Below are 12,262 nucleotides of genomic sequence, written 5' to 3'. Positions count from 1 at the left end.
AATTGGAGCACCGCCGTCGATGGTATTGATGCAGCCCATTTGTTCGATGTTGGCGACCACGGGTGGCGGTTAGCTATCTTGAATTGCTCCATCTTACTATCGCGGTACAAAGTCTTAACAGCTGTCTTGAGAGCGTTGCAATTATTGGTGTTGTGGCCGCTATCCTCATGGTATTTGCACCATTTGCCGATGTTCCTGGGCTTTCCTACCCTTGGGTATTTTGTTAGGGGTGGTGGCGGAATCTGGTCCTTGCACTGGTCGTATATTTCTTCATACGAGGCTGTGAGGACTGTGAACACTGCATACCGCTAGGAGGACTCCGTCTGTTTATTACGGCTATCCCCATGGGATGAGCGGTTGCCTTGTTGTAATGCTGGTCCTTCCGCCGCTTGTTCTGGTAGGTGCCTTGTTGCCATTCTCTCTTCTTATCAGTTGGCGGCGTAGTAGAGGTTTTGCTAGCGGTATCCTGATGGCTGGCGGAAGGTTGAATGGACATGGTAGGAGTTGGCGGTGGTGGGGGGGGGGGGGGGGGTTTCTCTATATGTGATGAATTCTGCCTGTGCATGGATCACAGGCTTGCTCATGACATGGTCATATGTGGCATTTGGATGGCTGTAATTGAGATGATAGACAAATGGTCCCTTGAGGAGTCCTTGCTTGAAGGCTACCAGCACCATTGTCTTATCGAGATCGCGGTACTGAGATGCCGCCGCCCGCCACCTGGTGACAAATGCCTTCAACATTTCTGCTGCCCCTTGCTTGAGGTTGAACAGCTGAGTTGTGTTGTGATGTCCGGCGGCCAACAGGATGAACCGCGAGAGGAAAGTGTTTGGCAGTGTGTGGAATGAGTCTATGGAGCCTGGTGGGCATTCGAAGAACCAGCTCATTGCCTCGTTGTCCAACATTTCACTGAATAAGTGGCAGAGGGTGGCGTCATCAAATCCCTTATTGTTAGTAACTTTTTTGAAGGTATCCATGTGGACGAAGGGGTCGGACATGCCACTGTAATGTGACATCTTTGGTGTCTTTGCGTGTGCTGGTCTGATAGCCTGCAGGATCCTAGAGTAAATGGTCCTGGTGTGGATGTAAAGAGCGGATTTGGAGTTGGCCCTGGGGCGCTTGCCTCCGCCCGGATTAGCCTTTGCTCTAATTGTTGAATCTTTTCTAGGATTAAGGCGGTTGTGTCGCCTTGAGGTTCCGCTGAACCAGCTCCCGCCTGGGGGTAGGTGGATAACCTTCAGTTCTGGCTCTGGCTGCCGGGCGGTTGGTGTTTGGCTGTGATTCCGCCTCCTGCTCCATCATTAGGCTGCGCAGAGGAGGCGGGCCCATCACTTCTGGTGGGTTCAACAGTACATGCATCTATATGACTGGTACGGGTACCATTCCGCCTGTATTGGGTCGACTGCGTCTGGTGCTCCATGATTGTTCACTCTGTGCTGTGTTAGCGTTTGCTTCCAGTGCCTTTTTTAATTCGTCAAACTTTGACATCAGCATGGCCACCTGCTTTTGGGCATTGGCCTTCTCTATGGGCTCCTTGTTTGCCTTGTGGAGGTCCGCCAATGCCAGCTCATACATAGCGGCAAGGTCCCTGACAGTGGTCAACTACTGCCCGGATGGGTCTCCGCCACAAGGTTTGATGGGGTATTGAATAGTGCACGGTTAACGTTTACCACTGGGTCAACGTTAGCTACAAGGTTTGTGGGGTGGGGGTCGGCGGACTGATCCGCTTGCTGTTGAGCGTTTACCCCGCTACCGCTAGTCATGGTAGTTGTGGTGGATCACCTTTTGTTCAAGGATTCCCACAGACGACCAATGTTAATGTCTAAAAGTTCAACGGTAGTTGAACCTCGATTAACGCTGATCCGATGGACGGACCGCTACTTGTGATATTCAGAGTTTCTGTTTACCTGTCAAGTAAAATACAGAGGGCGTTAGAGAGAGACCGCGTTGGGTGGTCTTCTCTTGTCCGATGCCTAAGTTAGTCAATGTATTTATGTTGACAAAGTAACAGTAGGTAAGTAGTAAATGCGTAATTAATAAGGAGAGAGGAGAGGACCTTTTTTGGGTGAGGAGGGAACTCATCTTCACCATGTTTTCGATGTGGGACTGATATGCTTCAGTTCCCAGCTTTTGGAGCTTCTGATGCTATCTTGGCGCGGCGCATGGCGACACATTCGTGGTGATCTGAGGGTACGCCGGGGCTTAGGCGGTAGCCTACTTGGCTGTGTTTCCGTAGGTCACTCCTTTGGCGGGTTTTGGTACCGCTGGCGGTGGCATGAGCGTGGCTCATTATAGCTAATTATGCTTGCAAATGCCTATGTAAGTACAGAGAGAAACTCCCCCTGACCAGAATCACATGATTTTCTAGTGAAATAGGGAGTATATTAATCAAATCTCACATCCCTGGAGACAATTAGTTTCCTAGTAGCATAATTATAACCCTTTTGAGTAGATGAATATCCTAGGAAGACACATTTATCAGCTCTGGATCAAGTTGATAAGCTTGAATATGAACAAAACATGTACAGCCAAAGACCTTCAAGTGAGACAGATTAATCTTTCTACCTTTCAACACTTCAAGAGGTGATTTGAAACCAAGCACTCTACTAGGGAGTCTTTTGATGAGATATGTGGCAGTGAGAACATCTTGAGACCAAAATTTTTTTGGAACATTCATTTGAAACATCAGTGCTCTTGTTTTTTCAAGAAGATCTCGATTCTTTCTTTCAGCAATCCCATTATGTTGAGGAGTACCAACATAACTAGTTTGATGCACAATGCCTTGTGTGCTCAAGTAGTGTGACATATTATTGGACATATAATCAGTGCCATTATCGGATCTTAACACATGAATGGATGAAGAAAATTGAGTGTTGACAAGTTTATGAAAATCCTTAAAAACATTCACAACTTCACTTTTGAATTTCAGTAGATACAACCAAGTAATCCTCGTAAAATAATCTTCAAATGTTACAAAATACTTAAATCCATCATAGGATTCAAGAACTGGACCCCAAATATTTGAATGAACGATTTCAAAAGGATTACTAGCTCTAGAAAGAGAGGAAGTAAAAGGCAACCTAGAGAATTTTGACAGATGACAGACATCACATTGATTGTCTGCTTTGCACAAATTTGGAAACAAAAAACACAACACTTTCTCTGAAGGATGAGCCAAGCGTTGATGCCACAAATGATGCTCTTGTGCTGATCTTGAACTGACTTGGAAAGCTTTGGAAACAAAAGAGTTCTTAGACAGATAATAGAGACCATTCAAAAAGAAACCCTTACCAATCGTCTTCTTGGTGATGAGATCCTGAAATATGACATTATAAGGAGAGAAGATGACAAGACATTTTAATGTGTTTATAATTCTTCCAACAGATAGGAGCTGAAAAGGAAAAGAAGGAACATAGAGAGCAATTGACTCAATAAGGTTGGAGAGTAATTTGATTTTTCCCTTTCCTAAAACTGAGGCACCTTTGCCATTTGCTACAGATACTTTAGAAGGAGTCACTACTACAAAAAGGTCATCAGGCGACGGTGGATTTGTGTTGTGTGATGACCAAGCTCACCGTGGTCCAAGTGAGTGTTGTGTGATTGAAACATCAGACAACAGAAAAGGAAATTTGCCGTTGTCTGAGATTCATAACACACAACAGATATAACTCATTCTTTGTTGTCTGAGATTCATAACAGACAACAGATATAACTCATTCTTTGTTGTCTGAGACTAATAACAGACAACAGATATAACTCATTCTTTGTTGTCTAAGACTAATAACAGACAACGAATATAACTTAATTTTTGTTGTCTGAGGTAAGTAACACACAACTGAAGTAAAATTATCTCCCTTGTCTGTTGATTACTCAGACAACAGAGATCATTTTATTTATGTTGTGTGTTATGAATCTCACACAACAGAATTTTGTTATTTTCTGTTGTTGGTTGTTAGTTCACACAACAACTATATTTGATTAACTGTAGTCTGAATATTGTAATCAAATTGGCTAACATCCAGTAATTGTTGTAGGAGAAGCCTTAATTTTGAACTCTTTTACAGTCATACAACACATTATTTTGCATTGTGTTGTATGACTGAACCTTGGACAACAAGAATATCAATATAAATGTTTGTCTAGAATAATGCTTGATATATTACCATATAAATACTACTCTAATCCATATCATTCAAGTACCATTATTCAAGCATTCATACATTCAAGTAACTAGATAATGCACTAAACAAGAGCATTCCCAGTTAGCTATACAAGAATAAAAAACATTCCTATTTTCGATAGCTCTTAGTCTTCAACTGTTTCTGGCTTCAACAAAAATGTCTCACTCCCGCAATTGGCATGCAAGATGCAACTTGTTTAGTGATTTGATGAAATTTGACAATGTCTGCATTAGGCACAACATGATTTAGCGAATGCAGAAGAAAGATAATAAAAACTGTATGGGAATGTGAAGCTTTGCAGTGAAGCAAGAAAACAAACATGCAGGAAATTAACAGCCATTTAACAGAGAGTGCAAGTGAAACCAAAACCAGCAAAGTCCAGAAATCACAATATAAATAAAATGATTTCTACCATTACCACATGCAGGAAACAATCTTTAGGATTGTTTTGTGAGATCTGCAATCCTAAATAGAAAAAAATACATGCTGTATAATTATAGGCTCTATGGCAGCACCTTATTATCTTTGCAAGCATAAGTAGCATGTTATGACTTCAAGCACTGACCATTATACAAATCAGTAAGCTTCTAATAAGAATAGATGCAGTTTACAAAAATCAATCAAGGGAAAAAAAATGCCAAGCACACAGCTCTTAAGAAATGGTGAGAGAATTTATGAAATGTTTGAAATGCTAACAACGAACACAAATACGTAAAAATTAAAAGAGAGATCATCAATGAATGAAAAAATGCAGCAAAAACAATGATTACCTCATAGAATGCAGGGTATTTGATAGGCCTAACTATAGGTACTATAGGTTCAAAAAAGATTGAAAGTAACAAAAAAAAAGAAGAGAAATTGCAGATACAAGAACGAAATGGAGGTATTGAAGTCTAAACCCATTGTATGTTTCCGACAAGAGATGGGACAAAGATGAGCATCAAATAGAGAACTACAGAACTTTCATTAGTAATATTCCAACCATTAAAGACATATATGGTACAGTTAACCAAAATCTTTTAGACCATATCTGTTAGACTATCAAGCATTCACAATGACAAATTCCTCTTGTTCATGGAGTAAAAAAAGTGATGGAAGTCTTGGCAAGTTCTCTCATAGAAAAAGTATTATGAGAATGAAACAGAATTAAGTTGCTCCAAAACAATTGCAAGATAAAATAAGATTTGATCAAGAATATACCAATAATAGAGAGTGAAACTCATGAAAGCTAGCACAACAAGATTTGGGCCCCAAAGGGGTATCCCATTTCGGTGTAGGGGTTTGGTAGGGATTTTGGGTTTTCTTAGTTAGTACTATTGGGACTTGCCTATTGACACAGATTTCAAATCCACATGGTGATAATTAACAACCACCATTGAATTTTAGTGAATGATAAATTTTCATAAGAATGATGCCTGACAAGTCCATTGTATGTAACCAGTAACCAAATGTAAACTATGAAAGTGCGAGCACACTGACAAAGGACCTATTACCAGTAACATTATAAATTTGGTAGGAACTCATAATATTTAACAAAACATCCACAATGATTAACAAAGGAATTCCTATATACTTAACCAGATTAACTGATTAGCAAATTAGCAATATGGAAGATTACAAAAGAATAGCTACACCCCCCCCTCCCCCCCCCCCCCCCCCCCCCCCCCCCCAAAGAATAGCTAGTAAACATGAAAACACATAAGCAAATTAATCAATAAAAACTGTAGCAAAGCTTCTGATCAATAATGAATAAAATATCAAAGAGAACATGGCAAGCTCTGGATTCTTGACATGATAAAATGTACTGCATTTTAAAGTCATAGGCCAGCTAACAAACCATTGTATGAAAACAAAAGCAAACTCTGACGAATACCTTCCAATAGGCAGCCTCAGCTGGTATTGTGCTAAGACAGGAGTGAAGATAACTCTAGGCAGAAGGAAGGAAGGTTATTGTACGTATGTGCAGAATATCATTAAAAAAAATGAAAACAATGTAAAGGAACATGTTTGAATATAATTGATGATGACGAATCAAATGACTAGACAATTCAGAGCATAATCAAATGGCACCTAGCTATCGAACCCACTTATGATGTATAATGGCATCTAACTAATAGAATCTTAATATCAAACATCATGCAATGAATGAATTCCTTACTTCAAAACGAACTCTTCTCCAACTGTATCAGGATATGAATACAAAAAGTACCTTTGTGCGGGCTCTTGCAGAAGCAGTAGTTATTCCCTGAGCATTCTCACTGTTCAAAACATAAACATTGAAAGATCAACCCAATAACTCAGTGAACACATTAATATACCTATGAAAGCAAAAGAATAGATAAACAAAGATGACAAAAGGTTCCAACATCTTTTCAAATAATTTTAGTGCAGTTGTTTACTCATCTTGTTTAGCAAGATTTACACTTTATATATCCCAGATATTAGTAACCAACCCCAATATGAAGTCTTTGCCCTCTATAGAAAGGGAAAGACAAACCTTTTCATAATCAATCAACAATAACTAAGAATCAAATCAAATTATATCAGCAAGCTGTAAACCAATACTAAATTAAACTAACAAAACCTAAAATTACTCTCAATTGATAACCCAATATAAGATACCTTGACTAGTTGTGCATTTATGTAATGGAACTTTAAACAAAAAATGCCAGAATACATATTATTAGAGAATGATAATGTTCCAAGATCAAGAGAGAGGAAACATTCCTTTAAGTAGTATAAGGAGATTAGTTTACCTTATTGAGCAGAGTTTTAGTTATTGCTCTGTTAGTTCTATCAGTACCAAATGAACAAGGAAGAAGTAAACAATTCAAAAAGGCTTCCATTAGAAATGAAATAAAAAGGTAAAACGTACTTTGGACCTTATTCTTAAATTGAAATTGAAACATAAAGGTAGAAACACCTAAACTTAAACACAAGCAAATCCTAATGGATTAAAGAACATTTAAAAAGACAGTTAACAACCAACCCATCTCAGCTGCACACTCACCATCTCACGGACACCGTTTCATCAACTAATAGAACAATGCGAACCAAACAACAGATAACCCAAACCAAAAGAATTCCATATAAAATCGGAAAAAGATATAACAAAGAAAAATTCCAATTACAAAGTCACTCACAGTAGCAAGGAAGTCCAACATTAAGATGGAAAACTAACTCAATTATTTGAAAGGTAACCTCACATTTGGAACAACATGCTATTGATCAAGAATGAACAACAAGAACATAAAATCAAGAAAAGAAACACAAATTCAGAAAATAGAAGTCACTCACCTAAAGCAAGACAACCGTAGAAGCTAAACAACCTGAATGGAAACCTTTCACTTATGAAAACTTCCTCCATTGCCCTCTGATAGTTTAGTTTCAAGAGCAGAAAAATTAGACTCTCATTCCCATTCATTTATCCTTCTTCTTCTTCTTCTTCTTCTTCTTCTAACTCTCAATCAAAACTCATACAATTCTATAGCTTCACTCTCCTCTAATCTAGAAATACCCAATCGCAGCCTTTGAGAAAACCCCAAACTCTCAAATTCTCTCTTCTCAATCCCTCTCCGTCTCCTCCTTTCTACTTCTCATTCTTCTTTCTTTTTCAACTAGTCGTTTTCCCCTCCCCTCTCTTTTCTTTCTTCTTCCTCTTTTCATCTCCCTCTTCTCCCTTTCCTTTTCCCGTTCTCTTCCTCTTCTTTTTGGTTTCCATCTCTCTCTTTCTTTTCTCCCCCACCCCCCACCGTCAGCAACCAAAACCCACTCCTTCCTCTCTCTTAACCATTACATAAATAAATAAAAAGTAACAATAGATAAAAACAAATATCATATATATATATAAAACAGAAAATTAGCAATAAAACACCACAAATTTAAGGAACATAACATTTTAAAAAGTCTAACTCAAAGACAATAATCCAAGTAAGCTTCAAAGTTGGGGGCGGGATATCACAACATGTCTTTCTTTCAGCATATCTCGTTCTCTAATTCATTAAAGAAAAGTTGTTACTAGTTTATGATATATATTACACTCTAGAGAGATTAGTCATTCCAGAAATTCAATGGTTTCAAGCAGGGCAAATGCTAGATTGGCTACCTAGCTAGACAACCATATTGGGAAAAGATGCAATTTGTTTGCACCGGATATTGCAGGTCCAAAATCTGCAAACCTTGAAAATTCAAAGTCATCTATCTACCAAACAAATTGGAAAAAGAAACTCAGATCTCAAGCAAAATCAAGACCCATGAAAAATCTCTACTAATCATTTCAAGATTTTATTTCTTTTTCTCCATTTAACAACTTCCTCAGTAAAAACTCAGACCTCGAAACCAATTATTCCACACAAATCTTGCTATGAAATGTAACAATTTCAATCCTCAAATGAACTAAACAACAATTCCTCCATAGTAGCAAAAGTAACTGATTCGAAATTACCGCAATTGAACTAGCGGATAACAAATGCTTACCTGAGTGCCCCTATGGCCTTTCAAGCAAGAGCTGGAGTCAATGGCGCCATCCCTGACGAACCCATCAGCTGCTCATCCAGGTTGATAGAAATGGTGATGACGAAATCCACATGGCACTTTTTGGAGAAAATTCTGAACCGGAAAGGCATCATCTTTCTTTTTAGGGTTTTTTGATAAAGAGAGAGGCAGACAAGTGCAGGGGAGGAGGAAGAAGTAGCGAAGGTTTTAAGGGTAGAAAGCGTTTTGGGTGTTTGGGTGGTTTGAAATTTCAATGTCATTCATGAAATTTCTAGAGAATTTTGGGGTTTCAGAACTACGAGAGAGAGATGACAGGAGAAAGAGATATGAGAGAATGAGGGACTTGATTGTTTGATGGCTTTGCGATAGTCATGCTCAGGGAAGAAATGGAGTGATTTGGGAACTGGGGTTCTTGGGAAGGATTAAAGATGAAAAATTGAGTTTTTAAGGTTTGGTGGAAGAAGGGAAAGGTTCGGGTCGAAGAAGTCTTATTTTGACTCAAGTGCGGAAGAGGGAGAATGAACGGAAAAGAAATTATTTGAACTTCAAATATTACTTCTCAAGTCGATCCCACAACAGAAACACAACACACTGTCGTAAGAGTGTATGACATAAAATCAAAATGTCAAAACATGGAGGGGAATCTGCCGCCTGCTGCATTTTGACTCAAATTGCTGCCGCCTATGTTCCCACTTCACACAACAGAAAAGTATAACTTCTGTTGTCTGATTTCTACAACTTGCACAAGATTTACCTAGTGGAAGATATCCAAGCAAGCTTTCTCAAAATTTGGCGTTTAGTTTTCAATCAAACAACAGAAAATGTCAAGCACCGTTGTCCTAAGTACCCCAAATTTCAGATTTCGAGAGGCAACCATGATTCGAGAGTGGAGTGAAATATGCCGCTAAATTTTTTAGACTCAGACAACGGACAATACTTAATTGTGTTGTGCAATGTAGTTCTGAGAAAAAAGTTATCACTTTGTTGACATTCACACAACAGAACATTACTAATACTGTTGTACAATACATTTTACTTAAACACACAACAGAAGATTTGTGTTCCGTTGTGTGATTAGTGTTGTGTGATTAACTTTTTGTAGTAGTGAGTAGACATTTTTTCAAACTCATGCAGATTTGTAATTTTATTTGTCATGTGATCTGTAGCTCATGAGTCTATAATCCAATAATCATCCATAGTACAAACACTTAGAGCAGTAGAGAAGGATTTTAGAGTACTTAAAGCTTCTTCATGTGGAACACAATCAGTATCTGCAAGAAAGCCAGCAAATTTTCCAAGAAGTGCAGTGTGGTATTCAACTCCAGGAATGTCTGTTTTTTCACTGCCACTATGCATTTGCTTCTTGCTGAGATAAGCAGCAAATTCATTGATTAAAGTAGTGGGATTGGCGGTGAAGTTTAGCCTACCCTCAGAAGGAGTAGAAGAAGTTGCTTCCAGATTTGCCTTTGGTGGATTCCAACTCTTTTGAGCACCTTTGCCTTCCTTAAAAAACTTTGGCTTCTATTCAGGATAAAGAATCCAACATCTATCCCTGACATGTCCAACTCCCTCATAGTAGCTGCATTTCAAGTCAGGTCACTTGCCTTTGTACACTTTAGCTTCAGCTTGCCTGTGATTAGAAGCATATGCTCTAGTTTCAGATGCACTAGTCTTGGACTCCACATTCATCACTTTTTTTCAAACTTCTTCTCTTTGAATGGTAGCACACACATTGTTGAAAGATGGTAATTCAGTATTCATAAGAATATGACTTCTCAAATCTTCATATTCTGAGCTTAAGCTTGCAAGAAGCTGAAAAATCTTGTCCTCTTCAGCTCTATTTAACAACACACTAGCCTCGGTAGTATGAGGTCTATAAACATCTAGCTCATTCCACATACTAGTAAGGCTACCAAGATGTTGAACAAAGGGCTTAACTTCTTGTTGAAGATTAGCAATATCTCGTTTGAGTTGAAAAACTCGAGCAGCATTATTCTGATTTCCATACATCTCTTTGACATTATTCTAGAGATGCATAGATGACTCAGAAAAACTGAAAATTTTTGCTCTTCTGCTCTCTATGGAGTTAATTAGCTAGAATGACGAGTTGATCCTTGCACAGCCAAGAATCAAGATTAGGAGAGACAGCTTTAGGCTTCTGTATAACTCCATTGACATAACCAAGTTTGGACCTTCCTCCAAGAGCAAGTGTAATAGCTCTAGCCCAAGACAGATAGTTGACTCATTCAACAAAATAGAACTAAGACGTTGATTTGGATTAGACTCCACATCAGAAGAGATGGCAAGAGGTTCATCATCTTTAGAACCTGATTTCCCAGCCATCTTAAAATGGTGAACTTAGGAACTTCCCAAGAAGAAAAAACCAGACTCAGGCCTTAAATGCCTGCTCTAATACCATGAAGAAAACAAGCAAGAGAATTGTGGAAATTTTCTTGTATATTTTTGTTTTGTTTTTTTAACTAAGTACAAGGATACAGAATATATACAAAGTATACCACCTAAACCCACAACTAGGATTAACAACTAAGGTAAGATATGAACAGTAGAAGGTAATGTACAAATCACTTAACCATGCTAGAAAAGTACAAAACAGTAATCAAGTTGTGCTAATCAAGTTGCAGCCATGCTGCTTCCATACTGTCATGCAACCATACTCAACCCCATACTGTCACTATTTCCAATACATGCCGAGGTGCCATGGTGTCATTGCAAAGTGACCAAGAGAGTTTGGGCAAGCAACATGACTTCATGTACGTGATTCCGATAGTCGACCAAATGTTTCTATCATAATCCGAAGATTAAGTACGAAGCACGAGAGAGATAGAGAGTAACATAAGATGTATAGCGGTTCACCTCGTCCCTAAAAGGAGGCTACCTCCACTTAAAATATTTCACCATGAGAGTGACTATATATAACCTGAGCTAGGTTGATCTATATTGTACACAGTGATATGGGAATGCAAATTTTACTTACATAGATCTCTTCCTCAACATCAATAGGAAAAAGGGCCAAAACTTAGAATATCCAGAACAAACACGAAATATATTCATGAATGGTATTTTGTTTTCCTACAAAGAATTTATGAGGGCTTTTTAGAACATCTATTGGTTCTAGATAATGTTGAAGTACATGAATTAAGATGAATGTGGAAAATTTGTGAAGGAGCATTTATTGAAGTGGTGCATGAATGGAGCATTAATGAAGTCATTTAGAGATTTTGTCTTTGACTAATATAAAGAGAGGTAATTTGCTCATTCTAATCATCTCATCTAAGAAAAAAAAAACATCTTCATTCAAGTAGAAAATGAAGAGTGTCCACTCCAAGTTGAGAGCGTAGTAGTTGTTAGGTAGCAAAACAAGTGTGAGAGAGTTTCTTTCAAGTAGTGTTCTTGAAGTTTTATATTTCTTGTACCCATCCACTGTTTCATAGTGGAAGTTCCTGTTGTTGCTGCCCCGCGGACGTAGGCACTTTGCCAAACTATGCTATATCATGTGTTCTCTTTTCTTTACTCTTTTATTTCCTTGCATATTTATTCTTTTGTGGTTGGAGTTGTTACTTTCATTC

At 38.5% G+C, this 12,262-nt stretch overlaps 1 long non-coding RNA gene across 1 annotated transcript; it reads right to left on the bottom strand.

Annotated features, from left to right (window-relative positions):
• Positions 1 to 4,159: 4,159 nt before the first annotated feature.
• Positions 4,160 to 8,647, bottom strand: LOC112189104. Its single transcript, XR_002931713.2, has 3 exons — positions 7,479 to 8,647; positions 6,391 to 6,439; positions 4,160 to 4,405 (listed from the first exon to the last, which is right to left on the bottom strand). It is a non-coding gene; the product is annotated as an uncharacterized LOC112189104 (long non-coding RNA).
• Positions 8,648 to 12,262: the final 3,615 nt, after the last annotated feature.

This window comes from Rosa chinensis, chromosome 2 (genome assembly GCF_002994745.2).
Source record: "Rosa chinensis cultivar Old Blush chromosome 2, RchiOBHm-V2, whole genome shotgun sequence".
In the NCBI taxonomy this organism is placed as follows: domain Eukaryota; kingdom Viridiplantae; phylum Streptophyta; class Magnoliopsida; order Rosales; family Rosaceae; genus Rosa; species Rosa chinensis.
Note: the sequence above shows the minus strand (reverse complement) of the source record. Positions and strands in the feature narration are given on the sequence as shown.